Below are 18530 nucleotides of genomic sequence, written 5' to 3'. Positions count from 1 at the left end.
AATCTGCTTATTCTTCTCCCCACCCTATATCTGGTGAATCCTCTCACTGCCCCTGCACTTCTGACCTGTACGTCAGTTCTGACCTGTAGGTCACATATGTGACCTTTGTGTCACATATGTATAAGGGAATACTAAATCCAATGAGTGCAAGTACAAGAGGAAAACAGAAAGAGACAGAGAGAAACAATAATGAGAACAACAGCAAACAAAAAAGGGAGGCTTAAATTAAAACTTAAAGAAGCTTAAGTATACAATCAAAACATAGAGGTTGGGACCCTCCCTGGTGGCACAAGGGTTAGAGCATAGCACTCTAAAGCTCTCTGCAGCCACTGCAGCAAGAATTTGAACTCCAGCCACAGAAGTGACCCACAGCAGACTTCTTCTGTCTCTTCTGTATCTCTGGCCTGTACCCCATTTCTGGTAAACATAAATAAATAAATATTTTAAAAAACAGAGAGATTGGCAGAGTAGATCATAATCATCACTCATCTATATGCTTCTGATAAGAAACTCATTTAAGTCAATGACAAATGTCATTTGAAAGTAAAAGGATGGGAAATGATAAATCTTTTAAATATTAATCAAAATAAAGCCAAGCAAAATAAATTCAAATTAAGAACAAAAGACTTTTTGTCATATTAGGAGGACCATTATTTGATAAAAGGGTAACTTCACAATAAATACATAAGAGTCCTAAATATAGACACAAAATAATTTAATGAATAGAGACAAAAGGAGAAACAGGCAATATAGTTGAAGTCTTCAATACTCTTCACCAACTGATAAAACTAACTACTAGGTAAATAATCATCAAAGATATAATAGATCTGAACATCACAATCAAGCAAAGGAATAAAATTGAAAAAGAACTCTTCACCCAAGGAAAACAGAATACATAATTATGTTCAAGTGCTCAAGGGACATTCGCCTAGAAATACCATGCCTTAGACTATAAAACAAATATCAACAAATTTAAAATAATTGAAGTCATACAGAACATGTTCTGGCCATAATAAGAATCAAACTAAAAACAATAGCATGATGATAATAGGAAAATCTCTAAATATGTGGAAAGTAAACAATATATTTCTTTTTTTTGAAGATTTATTTATTTATTCATACAGAACTGGGGTACAAGCCAGAGGTGCAGGGGCAGTGAGAGATTTCACCAGAGACAGAGTGGGGAGTAGAACAGGTAGATTGACGACGTACACTGCTGAGGGGAGCAGCAGGCAGGTCAGGAGGGGTCTGCCGCACCATGTGGGTCACCTCCAGGGCCGCGGGTTGAACTCGCACTGAAGCAAATGCTGCTGGCTTGCAGTGCTGCGTCCTAACCCGTTGCACCACCAGGGAGGGCCAGCAATGTATTTCTAAATAATACATGGTCGAGTATGAAGTATCACGTTAAAATAAGCAGAGACTAAATGAAAAATTAAAATGTGAGATGTAGCTAAGACATTGATGATGGAGATTTATGAAATTTATACATAATATGTACATGAGAAACATGAAAGTTCTCCAGTGAATTATCTAAGTTCCCATCTATCTTAAGAAACTCATAGAAAAAGAACCAAATAAACAGAAAGCAAGTGGCACCTTCCCAGTTGTGCAAGGGGTTAAAGACCAGCACTATGACGCTATCTGCAGCCACTGTAGCACGAGTTCAATCCCCAGCCAGGGAGGTGACCCATATGGTGTAGCAGACCTCTCCTGTGTCTCCTGCTCACCTGAGCAGTGTATTTCAGTCAATCCACCTGTTCTGTTCTCCATCCTTTATCTGGTGAATCCTCTCACCTATGGTATATACACCAGTTTTTGTTTGCACAAATAAACAAATCTTTAAAAAAAAAAATGGAAAGCAAGCATAAGCCAAAATAGAAATAAATGTAAAGGAAACCAAGGAAATATATTAGGAGAGCCCCAAATCTCACCAGCAGACTTGATGATATACCAGGACTCAGTAGAGCTATATTTATTTCTAAGGTTTCTTAGAGTGAAAGAATGTGAAGTCACATCAGTGAAGGGAAAGTGTGCACAGGTCCAATTTAGAGAAGACCAGGCACACTTTGCCAAGAACCTCCTTCCAGTGCAGCCACACAGGATGAACTTATTTCCCCAGCAATGAGCTGTGACAACCAGAGAAACTCATTATACGCATTGTCCCCAGGTTCTTACTGGGGGAGCTGAGCGGGTAGATACCCACTGCTGAGCACATATCCAAATTCTTGACTCCTCCCAAAAAAGAGTGCATTCAGCATAAACTGTATTCTTTGTTCATATTCAAAGATAGAACGGTAGAGTCCTCCCTGGTGGCCTAAAGGTTAGGTCTCAGCATTAAGTGTCTGCATTTCTACCATGATGGCCCCCCACTGTAGCCTGAGTTTGATCCCCAGCCAGGAAGCTGACACACATGGTGCAGTAGACCTCTCCTGACCCGCCCACTGCTCCCCTCAGCAGTGTGTTTCAATCTGCCTGTTCTGCTTCCCCCTCTATCTCTGATGAATCCTCTCAGTCCCTCACCCCACACATACCTCTGGCCTGCATCATAGATCTTTTATGAAAAAATAAATAATTTTTTTAAATCTTTAAACAAAATAATAGCAAGTCACTTTTTTCCTGTCTAAGACAGTAGGAGCTCTGCTGATATGAAAGTTCCATGACCAACTTTGTAAGTCAGGCCTTTAAGGTAATAGTAACCTCAGGCCTGCTACGTATGCCATTTTTTAATCCCAAAAAAAGCAATAAAGTATCAGTGAAAAAAAAATCTAATTCTTTAGGAGGAAATAAATTAACTTCTAGTAAGACTGAAAAAATAGAAAAATCACAGAAGATACAAAAGACTCATATCAGGAACAAAAAAGGTTAATCCTGCAGATCTTGTAGCCAATGAAAAGGTAATAAAAGCAAAGGTAACTCTGTGAGCTTACCCCCCCCCAACTATCCTTAAATCAATATTAACAAAATGAATTCCTTTAGTTACAAGATTTTACAACATTATCAAGTGGGATTTATTTTAGAAATGCTTCACTGTTTCAATATTCAAAAATTGATCAAAATGTTCTACCTACCATATCAATAAGTTATAGAAGAAATTATGGTTATATCAGTTAAGGCAGAAAAGGATTCGACAAAATCCAACAATCACTCATTTAAAAAAAAAAACTCAGAAAATTTGTAGTAAAGGAAAATTATACCAATTCATAAAAAAGGTCCCACAAATGATCCCACAGGGAGCCGTACTCAGTGGTGAAAGAAAGACCGTTCACTTAAGATCTGTGATAGGCAAGGATGTTCTCCCTCGTCACATTAATTTAACATGGTGCTTGAACTTTTAGCTACAGTAATCAAATGAAAGAAAGAAATGACATACCAATCAGAAAGAAGAAGTAAACCCTTGTTTGTTAGCAGACAACATGATTATTTATCAATAAAAGACTAAGAAATTGAAAAAAAAAGTAATAACAATCCAAGAAGTAATAAGTGATTTCAAAAAGTTTGTAAGACACAGATTAACACTGAAAATTAGTCAATATATATAGCAATAAAATGCACAAATCAAAATCACATTGTTATTTATAGTAACTTCAAGCAATATAAAATGGTAATAGCAATATAAAATGGTAAAACCCTTAAAACATGTATGGAATCTGTTTGCTGAAAATTATGCAAGGGAATTAAAAAAGACTTAAATGAAAAGGCGTATGTCCTACTGGAACGACCAAATGTCATGAAAGTGTCAATTTCTGCACAAATTAATAATGGTTTAATTAAGGTTTAATGACATTTCTATCAAATTAAGAACTCAAGGGTGTTTCCATCAAAAGATACTAGATCAAAGAAACACAGAACAACTGTGGAGATTCATAATTATGTTCAACTGCACAATATTCATAAACAGTCAAGAAATAATGCTGGAGTAGCTACATATCCACAAGTAAAAAAAAAAAAAAGAAAGAAAGAAAAAGAGTAGATTGAATGGGACAGGAAGAAAGGAGGTAGGTAGAAGAGAAAGAAAAGAAATGATCATCCATTTAAACTACATACCTTATACAGAAGTTACTAAAAGAAGATCATATACTCTAATGTAAAATGAAAAAATATAAACATATTGGGAAAAATTAGTAGAAGATCTTTGATCTGGTGTAGCCAAAGAATTCTTAGATTTAACATCAAGCACATAATCCATAAAAGAAAAAAGCATAAATTATACATTATCCAAATAAAATTCTTTTGGTCTGTCAGGATTCATGAGGATGAAAGGCTACAGAATAAAAGAAAATATTTGCAAATCACACATTCAGCAAACAAAGGACTGTAAGTCGGACTGCATAATGAGCTCTCAAATTGAACTATAAAAAAATTCAGAACATGGGCAAAACTTATGAGCAGACATACATAGGACATACATGTGGCAAACAAAAAATCACAAAAATATATTTTAAATAGACAGAAGCTTTTTAGGGTGTAGGAGTGGGACAAGGAGGGGTATGTATGTGCACACATGTAAATAACAGTCTAAAGCAGCGATGTATAGTTTCGCAAAAGATCACAAATGGAAAGATGGTGTAAGGTATACAAAGAATCTCTTTCTAGCATAGTATGGGCAGGCTCCCCATCTAGTTGCTTCTGATAATATTTTCCTACCACTGACATGAAGCAAAGATTAAGAATGCGTCTAGATCCAACCTAAAGGGATAGTTTAATGGTAACTACTAGGGTTTTTGTAAAAGAATAGAGTAGAAATTACCAGCGCATATCCCAATGTAGTGTGGGTGCAGACAGTTTTGTGAAATTTGTATAAGTGTGTATAAAGCTCATATTTATCCAGTTCACACATACATACATACTGGACCCACATTTTGTGCATTTTCAGTTATAGTCATTCCCACCTAAACCTCCAAGGCTTGCCTCAGGTTCGGTGGTGAGCCCAGCCAGTGTCTGTGTCTCTCAGGGAATAACCTGGGCTTTCTCTGGTGCCCACAGGACTGGAGCAGGCTCTGGACACACCCACAAACCCTACTTTAGTGCAGCTGTCTTTTCAGACCCAAGCAGACGTAAAGAGGCTCTGCCTGAAAAATGCAGACATCACTAGGACAAACGTCTACTAATGGGACACAGGAGATGAAAGAAACCAGCAAATATAGTCCTTTTTCTTGCAACAGACTTTCCTGGGATCCAGTAGCCCCACGAGTCTCTCTGGTGATATTCTATGTGGCCAAAATCCCTTGTGTTTGCAGATAACCATAGCCAGTTTGGAAACACATCCTCTTCCCTGCTCATTCCTGCCTCATCTACAGTAAGGCATTATTGCCAAAGTTTTGCCTCGGATCAGGCTTTCCAGGGAACCTGAATAAGATCAGTCAGGTTTATATATGTGTATATGTGGACATCCATATTACATACACACAGGTCATTACACACATGCACATGTCTATATTGCATACATCTATCTATCTATTTATCTATCTGGGGTCATATTGAAAATATATGCCCATAGGTTGTGTCTTCTAAGAATTCCTGGGTTGACCCTCCCTAGTGGTGCAACTGGTTAGGACGCAGCACTAAAAGCTAGCCACAGCTGCTTCAGTGGGAGTTCGATATCCAGCCCAGAAGGTGACCCACATAGCACAGCAGACCTCTCCTGATTTGCCCGCTGCTCCCCTCAGCAGTTTACTTTGTTGATATGCCTGTTCTGCTCCCCACTCTGTCTCTGGTGAATCCTCTCACCGCCTCTGAACCTCTGGCCTGTACCTCAATTCTGTATTTCTAAATAAATAAACATCTAAATCTTAAAACAAATAAATAAATAAATCCTGTGTCCCAGTAACTGATCTCCTAGGTGCTTTGGCAAGTAGCCTGAGTGTTAATAACCTTCAGAGGGGAGGTTCAGAATTTCCAGCAGGAAAGGTAGAACCACTCCTCACTTTGCCCTCTGAGCAGAGTAAGAGCCCTGGTACCAGGTGGGAAGGACTGACAACCAGGGCTGGACATGAGCCAGCCTGCGGTCTGCCCAGAAGGCAAGAATCTGATGCAGACCCTGGGTGCTGACCTGGAAGGGACATGGAAACCTGCACCATGCCTAAACTCTCAACCATACCACATAGTTGGACAGATGTGACACTTTGGGGACTAACAGACTGGAGGTAGAAACAGGATATTCCCTTAAAGTGTGCTTCCTGCCTGGGCTTGCACTAGTGTCCTGGGTTCCCAAGATGCCTGTCTGCTCAGCACAGGGTTTATCCAATGGGTCAGTTACTGCCCAAGAAGAGGTGGAGATATAGCTGTCAGAGAAGGTTCCTGACTGCAGGGCATGTTCACCTGGGCAAACTGTCCTCTCCCCAAATCTCCAGTGTCCTTTCTGATCCAGAAAACAAGTTCAATATGGATCTGGAGATGCAACTGCAGTAGTAGCCACATGCTCACCTCTGGTGTACCCCATGGACGGTCTGTAGGTGGCCTTGACCCTGGAATAGTTGCCCAGCCCTGCCTGAGAGCAGCCTATGGTATCTTGTCCTGGACCCATTCATATGGTTTGCTCTGGGCCAGGGGTGGTTACTAGACTTTCTGACTTCTCAGAAAGAAGAATCAGCTCATTGCCACATTTTCATTTTGAAATGGCCTCTGGAGCATAGGTGGGAAGTGAAAGGTAGGAGGGTAGACAGGATGTCGTTGCAGGAGATGATTACAACACAGGCAAAGCTCAACCTCTGTACCAGTGTTCTGCACCCTACTGCCTCCCAGCCCCAGGTCACCCCCTTACCCCATCTCCTTCCGCATTCTGCTCTGTGATGCTAAACAGAATGTTTGCGAGCCAATTTCTCAAGTTCTGTTCTACCAGCAAGAGGCACCAGTAGAAATGAAAGACAAGTGGGGAAGCTGATGCTTCTTCTCCCATGGGCATCTCCACCTCAATAATGGCAGCTACATCTCAGCACCTTCCACAGCCCATGCACCACCCTTGTGACACCTCGTACCACCTCCACCAATGGGGTACAGGTTTCCTGCAGAGAGCCTCGTTGCCCCTTCTGTTTTCTGAACACAGCTCTAGTATCCGAGCCAGGCCATGGCTGCCCCCTGCTGACATTCCCTGTGTCCGCCTCGCCCCAAAGGCCCCTGTCTGTAGTCTGGGCTTAGTCATGTCTGAGCTACCTCAACTTCCCTCTTCCATTTGAACCTTCTCACACTGTGTAACCAGTTCCCTGTGTTCAAGCCCTCCATTTGAAATACCTGTCTGCTTCTGTTCTTCTGTCAAATCTTGGCTGACAGGCACCTTCATGAAGACTGTCTATAATGGCTAGTAGAGCCATAAGATGGTTGTTTATGCAGAAGGACTGGAATACCAAAGCCCAGAACTCATCCTATAAATAAACAAAAAGCATGGCGGGGCCTGGTGCCTGGTGCAGAGTGGGGCCAGGCATTGGAGCAGCCTGCTCAAATGGAGAGCCTGCTTCCTTCACCGGAATGCATAAATCCATATCTAACATCCATGGAGCTGCTTGGCAAACTCAACATGTTCATAGCATAGGGCCTAGAACAAGGGACCAGCCAGCCCTTCAGAAGAGTGGCCACCTCCTCCCTCCAGCCCTCTGGGTACTTTGGTCTCTATTGTGAAGGAAACTTTCTCAAGAATCATTGCAAAGAGAAATACTCTCACATGTTGGTGTCCCTGAACAAGTTTCAGCTGGGAAGCAAGACTAACAATCCATGAGAAGATGTGGGTTTGACATTTATGAATATCAATCTGAATGCTGATTTCTCCATATTTCCAGTAAGAGGCAGAAACATGCCTTAGAAGAAGACACTATGGAGAGGTCTCTGGTGAATCCTCTCATGGCCCCTGTACCTCTGGCCTGTATCCCAGTTCTATATGCATAAATAAATAAATATTTAAAAAGACATTATAGAGAGGGCTTCATTTTAATGAGTGTAAGCTGAGTTCCGAAAGGTTTGTTCATTTGTCGAAGTTCATAAGGTCAGTTGGAGTCAGAAGCAGGATGAGGTTCTGGTCACCCTCCCCATTGTCATCACTGCTCCTGTTGTTGGACCCTTCACATGGTTTCAGCCCTCGTGGGGAGGGGCTCAGCAGCACACACAGGCCTGTGCTCTCTGAGGCGGCCCTTCTCGATGGGACACAGGCCGGCAGCGTCAAGCTCATTTATGAGTCTCCAGGCATTTCTCTGCCTTCAATTGTGCTGCTAGTCCTTTCTCTGTACCAGTCAAAATAAGCCAGCTTACCTCTCCTGTGCCACTTTCTTTTCATGGATCCCATATGATATTTGGTTGAGGATTTGTGTGAAAACATATAGATCACTGTTATTTCTTCAGTGACAAACAAGCATCTCTGATATCAAATTTAGATCCCTTTGCTGTCTCCATGTATATATGTGACACTTTTAATGGTAATTAAACTTTTAATGGTGACACTTTTAATGGTAATTACTCTTGATGTATACACACACTATGTGTATAGACTAGATACATAGGTACACAGACAGATAAAAAAAATATGGCAGGCGATGATTTATCAATCCACTAGAACACTTTTAAGGATTAAAAGAAGGATATTAGTAATTAATACTGGGCAACAAATATAAGCTAGGTTTGTTTCTAGCAAATTGGGACATGAAAGTTACTCCAGCTGTGATCGATTTGTGTGTTTACAATCAACTACAGCTACATCGCCACTGCACCTTCTTGGACACCGTGGTGTAAGACACTGTCAACTGTAGCACTCATCACATTGATGGCAGAAATACTAAAATGTGGAAAATAATATGCCTCTTAAAGCTTATGAAGATTGATGTATGGTAAACTCTGTCAAGAACCCCTCTATCACTTGATGAGGGCTTGCCATGTCTGTGCAGGACTGCATTCTCTCCCCCTCTCTCATCTCCTCCCTTGGTCTGAGGTTCACTTTCCAGCCCTGGAGGCCTGTATCTCCTGACTTGTCTGTGTATTGCAGGAGGCTGGTCCTAGTCATCAGATGGTGTCTCCACAGCACATTGAACTTCATCATCCTATCAGACGACACCAGGAGCAGCCAATTCTAAGAGGCATTTCTCACCAAGGGGTGGGATGTTGCCCACATCACAGAACTTCCCTCCTGAGACAGGAATGCAATGGTGCCAGGTGGTAGCATGTGGCAGCAGGTGACAGAGGTGCTCTGCCTTCACTGTCCACCTCATCCCACCAGCAACCCTGTTATGTTCTCACATGCCCTCTGCAAAGGTGTGGTCCCTCAGTTCTAGGGGACAGTCAGTGTCTTCATCTTAAACATGCAAGCAGGGTCAGGACTAGCTGCAAGTATTTGTTTATTTGGAATTGCAAATGCGTATATTTGTAAAGGGTTTCTTCCATCTGCTCTTTCCTCAGCCCCATCCTCTTCCTCACCTTACTCTGGGGCAGCAGACCATCATAGTGAGTGGAATCTTCACGCTAGCCCTCTCCATGGTCACCCATGGAAGTGCTGACCCACATCCTGGCTTTCTGCAAGGCTTGGAGAGTTAGTACTATAAGTCATTCAAAACAGAGCCTGGGATGTGGTCAGCACAGTGGGTGACCAGGCTTATTATTAGCACTTGGATTTTCTTAGGCAAGTCCTATGAACATGTTGGCTCTCCATCTAGATGCTGTATTTCCAGGGAGATCTCTTGTTCCCTGGGTCAGGGTAGCCCCTTTTATGATCTCCAAAGTTTGTATGTATAAATCCTTCCAGTGCCTATCATTGCTGGCAATTAAATTTGCACTGCTTAGATTACTTTATCACTGGTGTCTGGTCCCCTTGACTTCGAAATTCTGAGGTCAGTGTCCATGGAACTGTTTATTACCAGGTCTTCCAGGTCATCCAGCAGTGTTTGGCATAGAGTATATTTACATTAAATACTATTGATAACTGGATGGATGATTAATAGATTCTAAATCCACATACTGTATTAAAATAAATCTGTGCTCACCCAGGTAGGACATGGTATGAACACAAAGATGACACAGATTCCTGAGCAATGGAGAGAGGCCAATGGGCACTTCCACTGGGCAGCATGCCCCATGGGTTCTGCAGCTGGACTTCCTGACGTGGCTGTGGGCAGAAGCGGCAGCAGGTGAGGAGGAAGGGAGACCTTTGTTTCTGGTGCTCACAGGCTTGACCAGGTAAAACCTTGAGACTCAGCCTCACTTCTTGGCCAGTATGAGCAGATGAGAATAGAAACCCGGTAGTTAGAGATTCATCTGTCCCTGGGGATGTGCCCAGGATGGCCTGTCCACACCTTATTTTGCCATGTTTGGAGGTGGAAAGAACAGTAGCCTTCCCAGGGGTCAGTGGGATCCAGGGGCGGGGGCAGCCAGGTCATAGGCTTTTGGCAAGACTTGGAGGGTTGGGCCTTCTGCCTTCAATTAGCAGGGCAGCACACCCCACTTCAGGCCTGTCAAGCAGAATGTATTTATCTCTCAGCTCCCGTGGAAGGCTGCAGGCAGGACCCTTCATGATAAGGCCTGGGGGGCGAGAGCCCTCTCCTCAGTGCTGGCCACACAAAGCTAATTTCATTTGTCCCAAGGAGCTGGAAGAAAAATTCAACCCTGTCTGAGCAGGTATTTGCATCACATTCACATCCCAAATTCATTGTTGTTAGGGGTGTGGATGATGGGAAAGGTGACAAATACAGAGACCTACTTAGATCCAACCCAGTTAGGGCACTTTGCCTGCACAATCTCCTTTCATCCTATCAGAGCCTGTGAGAATTGCATTAACTGTGATTGAAGAGGAAGCTGAAGGTCCAAGATGCGCTGTTCTTCTCTCACGACACACAGCTTGTCAGTGACCCAGCCAGGAGCCACACACTGACCCCCAGGTGCTCTTCTCCATGAAGGGCTCACAACCCAGATGGGCTGGGCCAGAAGGGAAGGCCAGCTCACCTCAGCCACGTACCAGGAGAGGCAGTGGCTACTAGAACAGAACAGGGGGCAGTAAGCACATTGCTCTGGGCACCCCTCCGGCTTTCTCTCTCCCTGCATGTGTGTGGCAGTGCCCCGGCTGGGCTGAGATGTTGGGTCGGAAGGGCTGGGGCAGCCACGACGATGGGGACTTTATGGGTATCTCCCCCTACACCATGAATGGGGGCAGCATCTTGGTTATCTGGCCAGTTCAGGAGAGATGAGCTGCGGCCTGGCCCTCATGTGCTCAGTGCCTCTCCTCCCGCCCTTGGCCCAGGGCCTCTGTCAGCGAGAGATACGGACAACTCCCAAGTGGGAACTAGGTCAACCTGGAAAAGCTGCGGAGGGTGGCCCTGGGTGGCAAGGTGGCCTCTTGACTGCGCACATGTGACCTGAAGATTCATACTGTTGTTTTACCCTTTCCCAGGGTGCCAAGTGCATGTAGATTTGTTTTCCGACCTTTTATTTTGAGTATTTGTTTATCTTTGGCACTTAGATTGGTCTCTTGAAAAGAGCAGGGTTTTGTTTTCCAATATGATCAACACAAACAAGCTAAAAAAAAAAAAAAAAAAAAAAGATGAACTCTTGCCATTTGCACCAAAACAGATGGAAACAGAATAGATTATGCTAAGTGGTGTAAGTCAGAAGTAAAAAGACAAATGTCAATTATTTCACTCGTGTGTGAAATATAATGAGACAGAACTAAGAACAGACAAAACTTAACCAAAAGAAGGGAAACTTGAGGAAGGAGATCAAGAGTCACAGACAAAATCAGTTTCTGGGGAGGGGGCTGTGGCTGCCACGGAGCTGGGCCAGCATGGAGGGGATGTGGCGGGCATGGTGAACATGTCCTGCGTGCATATGGGGAAGGCCTGCTGTGGGCACAAGCTTGGCACCCAGGCAGGGCCACTGGTCATCTACTTCCCGGAAGCAAGGATGTGGCTATAGTGGGGCCACTGAGTAGCAAGCCATGGAGTGGCTTGCTCTGAGGGGTCTGCTGAGTAGCAAGCCATGGAGACCTCTCTAGTGTGCAGGTGCAGCCTCTGGGTGCCTCCCTTGGCTCCCCACAATTCATCAGGTGCAGAGAGTACTGGCCAAAAAACGCTGAACTGGCCCAGCAAGGAGAGCCAGGTGTGTTTACCTAGCTGAATGTTGGCGTGCCTGGGAAAGTATAGTTGTGTTTCTCATCATTTGATGTTTTCTGGTTGCTCCCCTTGCAAGTAGCCCAAGACAGGAAGTCCCTGATCATGGCTGTGCAGGAGGCAGAGATTGACCCAGAGAAGACAGCCCACGCCCTGGCTCTTCCCACAGGCTCAATGCAAACACAGACACATGGAAATATAAACAGGATATGTACTGAAATTACAAAACTGCATGCCATCAATTCCAATGGTTTGCTCTAACCGCAGACTTTATGATTGTTGATGCAATTCCACAAAGTTTTATCTTACAGGGCCAGAGCATGGCTTCCTGGAAGACTGAGCCTGAAGGGGCCTCAGGAAAGAGGAGCACCCACAATATAAAGCAGCACTGCAGCCTCACTGGGAAGTCAAGCAAAGTGGCCAAACAGAAGCACAGGGCATCAGGGAGCCCTGCTGTGCACGGAATCATCTGAATGCCCTCACAGTTTAGGACAACACTAACCACATTCCAGCATATGTGTCCAAGCCCTGGAGGTTCTTCCCACCCCAACACTCTGCTTTGCACCCAGGTCATGGCTTCCCAAGAGCTCAGTGCAAAACCCTTGAGGGTGGAAGTCTGAATTTCAGAGGCCTGTCACAGGTCAGCAGGCTCAGGATAAATGAACCTGTGAGGCAACAGGACAGGATTCCAAATCCTCTCACCTGTCTGATCCAACTGTAAAATAGGCCTTTCAAGTACAAACCTAGGTGTGGGCACTCAGTTCCAACCTTCTGGACACTGTCACTTTTACCCAAAGGAAGTGACAATAAAGAGGTCTGGAAGAAGGAGGTGGGCGTGGAGTGAGTGGAGAGACTGAAACCCTGGTGGTGAGAACATTGCTGCCTGTTTGCAGTTTGTTCTGTTTTCTATTTCAGCAGGCATCACCCTGTCTGAGGCTTCCCTGGGCCAATCAACAGAGGCTTTCCCTGGGCCAATGTGGCCCCAGGGTCCCTGCTGTTTGTTCAAGTCTTCAAGGCTGTCCTCTGGGCGCTGGAGGCTCCAGCCTCACTTCAGTCAGATGGGCTCAGCCAGCCCAGTGGCAAGCTGCTGCTCCCTGCTCTCTCCTCTGACTGAATATCCCCCACTATTTTCTCAGAGGAGAGTGGGGAACTGACTCCTCTCTGAGGTGTAGGCCCACAGACACAGGGGTCCCCAAGGTGGCTGGTTTCCTTTTGTGTGGAGCCAGCGGGAGCCCATAGCCAGAAAGGACAGAAAACACTGGCATTTGTGTGGTGACCAGCACACTGCCTAGTGACTCTTTAGTCCATCTCTTTCCCTTTTACCCATAACTGAAATAGTTACTTGAAAACCAAGTTAAACCCCCGTTTGGGTTTATTGAGGTGGGTGAGATGTGGTTAGCAACAAATCAGACAAGAGATCTAGCTGGCTCCACACACAGCGGGCCTCTTCCTAAATGTCTGAGGATGATCCCAAAGAGGTTCCTGTCAGGTTAGAGAGGGGGATCAGCACAACCAAATACTCAATATCATTCTTTCACAAACACCTCAAGGGACTGCCGGAGGGTGAATCCCCTCACAGGGCCATGAAGCCTGGAAGACAGATGTCTCTGTACTCAAGATGCACATTGTTGTCCCTCAGACAATAGCAGGGAAGAACTGGGGCAATAGGGATGCTCTTGGGGAAGCACAGATAATTTCTGAATGATGAGTGAGGCTGTGGGGCAAACCCCTGATGGATGGGAAATCTGTGTGTGCTGAGTAAAGGAGCACACAGCTTGTGGTTGGTGATACCAAGAGAGCTCTTGCTCAACCTGTCTCTGAGGGTGACCAGACATCAAGACAGTCCCAGGACTGGCTAATTCTGTGCAACTCCTCAGATACACCCAGTGGAAGGAGGCAGCTGAGTTCTACATAAAGTATGGAAGGGCAGCATAACTGCATGAATATACACACTGAAAGACCAAACTGACGCCATGACAGGTTTCAGAATGCTTCTGAACAAGCCGGGCCTAAGTTTTGGCTATCAACAGACACCAAGGCTGAATTTAACTGTAAATGTCCTAATCTTGCTCATCCCATAGCAACAGCCAATTAGCAAGTAGGCAAGTAACCAGTACATATCAGAAAAGAGCCAGAAGTCCTAAGGTATGGGGACTGAGTAGTGAAGGTCACATCTTACATGCATAGACCAACCAGGTTAAGACAAGATAACTTTGCTCAATGTCCACCAATCAATATACTACTGAGCAAAAACTCCCCTCTGCTGGGCTGAAATTCCCCTCTTCTGTAATAAGAACCCTGCCTTCCCTGAGCTCAGGGCTCTCAACTTCAGCTGCTGCATCGTAGCTTGTTGGGAGTCCAGGCTCCAGCTTGCAATAAAGACCCTCGTGTGCTTTGCATTGGAATCGGCTCCTTGGTGGTCTTTAGGAAACTCGAAACCTGGCACAACAACATATAATCTTACTTTCTAAAATTAGATAAAATCCCAGATGTGCCAAGATACTAAAGTGGGTATCAGGAAAAAACACACAGGGTTCCGGAATTAGGGTGGGTAGGAAGCCCACTAAATCATAGCACTTTGATCTCAAGATTCCAAGTAGATACTAGAAAGTGTTTCAGCTAAAGTTGTTACTGGCCAATTGAGTTCTTTGACCATCCAACATCTAAGCAAGCTTAGGAAAGACTGAAGTGAAGGTTCTAGCAACAGAGGGTTTTATGCATCAGCCCCAGAATGGACAGTGGAGCTCATGCTTAAAGGTCTTCGCCCTAAGCTGGGGAGAAAGTAGGGTTTGTACAGGAGAATTCTAAGGTGGAGAGGCTAAAGATTCTGAATAAGCAAGTTTTCAGAGAAATAAGGCTTTCCAGGAATCTCACTCATACCACTTTCTTTCAAGTTTGATGAAAACACTGGTGGGTGTGTTTTCACTATACTCATGGCTGTGGCTTAACCCTTGTCTGTGTTCTACTTCCACCCTGGTCTCAGTCAATCTTGCTTGGTTTTCTACGGTTTTGTCTGCAAAAAAGATAAATGGGAACACGGTGAAGACTAAGAACATATGGTTACTGGGCCCGGTGACAAAAAGGAAACAGGAAATCTCCAAGGAGTGTTGTGAGTGCTGGAATACAGCTTGAGTGCAGAGTACTGCAGAAACAGAGACGAAAGCTGCCCACCCCCATTCTGGAAGACTCCATGGAAGGCCAACTTCTCAGCTCAGGTCTGAGGAGTGAGCAGATGGTTCAGAAAGTGGTGCCAGTTCTTGCAAAAGGCTGAGGACAAGAGGGCAAGTGGGCTTAAGAATATTAGTAGGTAAGCAATGAGGCCAGCAAGACTGAGGGAGAACTAGCCCAGCTTCAGGGTTGGATGCAGGTGGCACGATGGATTGGGGAATCTTCTGAGGCCAGCGAAGTTCTTGGGGTGTCAAGTCTACTCGAGCCATTTACTCAGCCAAATCTACTTTTTTTTAAAAAGATTTATTTATTTATGCATAAGAACTGAGGTACAGGCCAGAGGCGCAGCTGTGGTGAGAGGATTCACCAAAGACTGAGTACGGGAACTGAGCAGGCTGACTGACGAAGTACACTCTGAGAGGAGCAATGGGCGGGTCAGGAGAGGTCTGCCATACCATGTGGATCACCTCTGGGTCAGGGATTGAACTCATGCTGAAGTGGCTTTAGCTTCTTAGTGCTGTGCTTTAACTTGCTGAGCTACCGGGGAAGGCTCCAAATCTAATTTTTAAGACAGTCCCATAGGTTCTCTGGTGAAGATCTTATAGAGGAGGTTCTGACTAGAATTGATATTGGGGAATCTTACTCTTGCAAGGTCTGGATAAGTCTGCCATGCAGGGGTTGGGAGGAGAGGCTGACGTTATGAGGCATCTTGGAGGCAGAAGTGGGAGGGTTAGTATGGAGCAGCAGAAGGGACCCCAAATCCTTGCTGGGACTAGACAGTGGAGGTGGCTTCAGAAAAGAGATAGGAGTAGAACCCAGTAATGGCCTTGAAGGGGATTCCACCACCACCACATGCTCCTGAAACAACTGCCTCACCTGATACCCAGGCCACCTGGAGCAAGATACGGCACAGTGAGGGCTCGCCTTCTGTTTTCAGTATTGCCTCATGGGCATTGGAAATCAAGACCAGCAGAGATCTTTTTTCCTGTGTATGACCCCTCCTATCACTGATAGCCACATGCTCACCTGATTCAAATTCTCACCTGAAACAATTCAGCCCACCCTTGTCCCCACCACAGAGCCATCAGCAAGAAACAGCTTCCTGGAGAACACCACAATGAACACACGGAAGATTTCAGGTTCCCAGGAGAACAGGAAAGGAGGAAAAATAACTAACGGTAACTACAATGCATGAAGTGTTCTGCGATTGATGATAGAAAGGACCCTAGCAGACAGTGCTGAGGATTGACTCCTCAGACCTAGTTACAAATAAGAATAATGAGATTCAGGAAAGTAGGATAAACTCTCTATTCATTAAAAGTAAAACTACCAGTAGGATCCTCAAAAAATTAAAAATAGAATTACCATATGATCCCACAATTCCACTTCTAGGCATATACTCCATAGACCTGAGAGCAGGGTGTTTCAGAGAGTTCTGGGCTGTGTTCTCAACAGCACAGTCCATAGTGAGTGAAGAATGGACATAGGTAAGTGCCATGGACAGACAGACAGATGGACATATGAAGACAAGCAGTGAGGCCTACACGAGAAGCAGACTCTAAGTCACTCAAGCTTAGAAAGGAAAGAAATCTGACACAGAGTACAGCCTGGATGAGCCTTGCTGATATTTTATGCTTAGGGAAATAAATCAGGGGGGAAAAAAAAGACAAATATTGATTCACTTGAGTGAGGTCCCTGGAGTCATCAAATCTCAGAGACAGGAAGTGGGGTGGTGGTGGAGGGCACAGGTGGATGTAACGGGAAGTGTCTGTTCAGTGGGCACAGAGTTTCCGCTTTGCAAAAAGAAAACTTCTAGAAATGGATGGTGGCAGTTGCATGACAATGCAAAAATCCTCAAAACACGACTGAACTGTAGCTTAGAAACAAAGAAACCCCTGGCGGCCTGGGGGTTAAAGTGTTAGGGTTATCACCTCTAATGCCTGAGTTGGATCCCAGCTACGGAGGTGACCCACATGGTACAGCAGACCTTCCCAGTGTTTCCCAACACTGCTCCCCTCAGCAGTGTATTTCGGTCAATCTGGCTGTTCTGCTCTGTTTGAGGTGCATTCTCTCATCCCCACACTTCTGGCCTACATCCCATTTCTTGTGTGCATCAATAAATCTTCTTTTAATAGCTAGCTAATAGTGATAATATGCCTGAGACTGTACTCCTCGAGCAGCCATCCACCAGCTCACCCTGAATTCTCTCTGGGCTCGGGAAGGAGCCTCCTATTTTTAGGGCTGAGCATCGCTTCTCCTCATCATCACTGCTCCCTGCTGCATTATCAGCTTTGACTAATTCTCTTAATGCTGTCCTATAAATATGGTCTTCCCACCATGAAATGGAGAGACATCCCCTGCTCATGGATTGGGAGAATTAATATCATCAAAATGGCCATCCTGCCAAAAGTGATATACAGATTTAACACCATCCCAATAAAAGTCTCAATGACATCTTCAAAGAAATAGAAAAAAAAATATTGATAAGGTTCATATGGAACAACAAAAGACCTCAAATAGCCAAAACTCTCATGTCTAAGAAAAAAAATGAAGGCATTACAATCCCAAACTTCAAGCTATACTGCAAAGCCATAATAATCAAAACTGCATGTTACTGGAACAAGAACAGACATACAGACCAGTGGATTCAGAGAGAAAACCCAGATATAAACCCACAGGTTTATAGACAACTAATCTTTGACAAAGGAGCAAAGAAATACAATGGAACAAAGAAAGTTTGTTCAGCAAATGGTGCTAGGAAAACTGGGAAGCTACATGCAAAAAAATGAAACTAGATCACTACCTCTCACCATACACACAAATCAACTCGAAGTGGATTAAAGACCTAGACATAAGAACGGAAACCATAAAATTCCTGGAAGCAAAGATGGGCCAAACACTACATGACATATACTTCAGTGATATCTTTAAAAATAGAGCACCCAATGCAACAATAGTGAATGCAAGGATAAATAGATGAGACTACATCAAGTTAAAGAGTTTCTGTACAGCAAAAGAGACATTACAAAAAAAACAGACATCCTACTGATTGGAAAAAATTTTTCTCACACAAAACTAGCGATAAAGGATTGATCACAAAAATATATGGAGAACTGATGAAACTCAACAAAAATAAAGTAAACAACCCTATCAAAAAATGGGCAGAAGAGCTAAAAAGACACTTCTCCAACAAGGAAATTCAGGTGGCCAGCAAACATATGAAAAAATATTCAACATCACTTGTAATAAGGGAGATGCCAATTAAAACCACCATGAGATACCACCTCATCCCTG

Source organism: Condylura cristata, unplaced genomic scaffold, assembly GCF_000260355.1.
Source record: "Condylura cristata isolate star-nosed mole 26May11 unplaced genomic scaffold, ConCri1.0 scaffold00049, whole genome shotgun sequence".
NCBI lineage: Eukaryota > Metazoa > Chordata > Mammalia > Eulipotyphla > Talpidae > Condylura > Condylura cristata.
The sequence above is the reverse complement of the archived record's forward strand: the minus strand, read 5'-3'. Positions refer to the sequence as shown.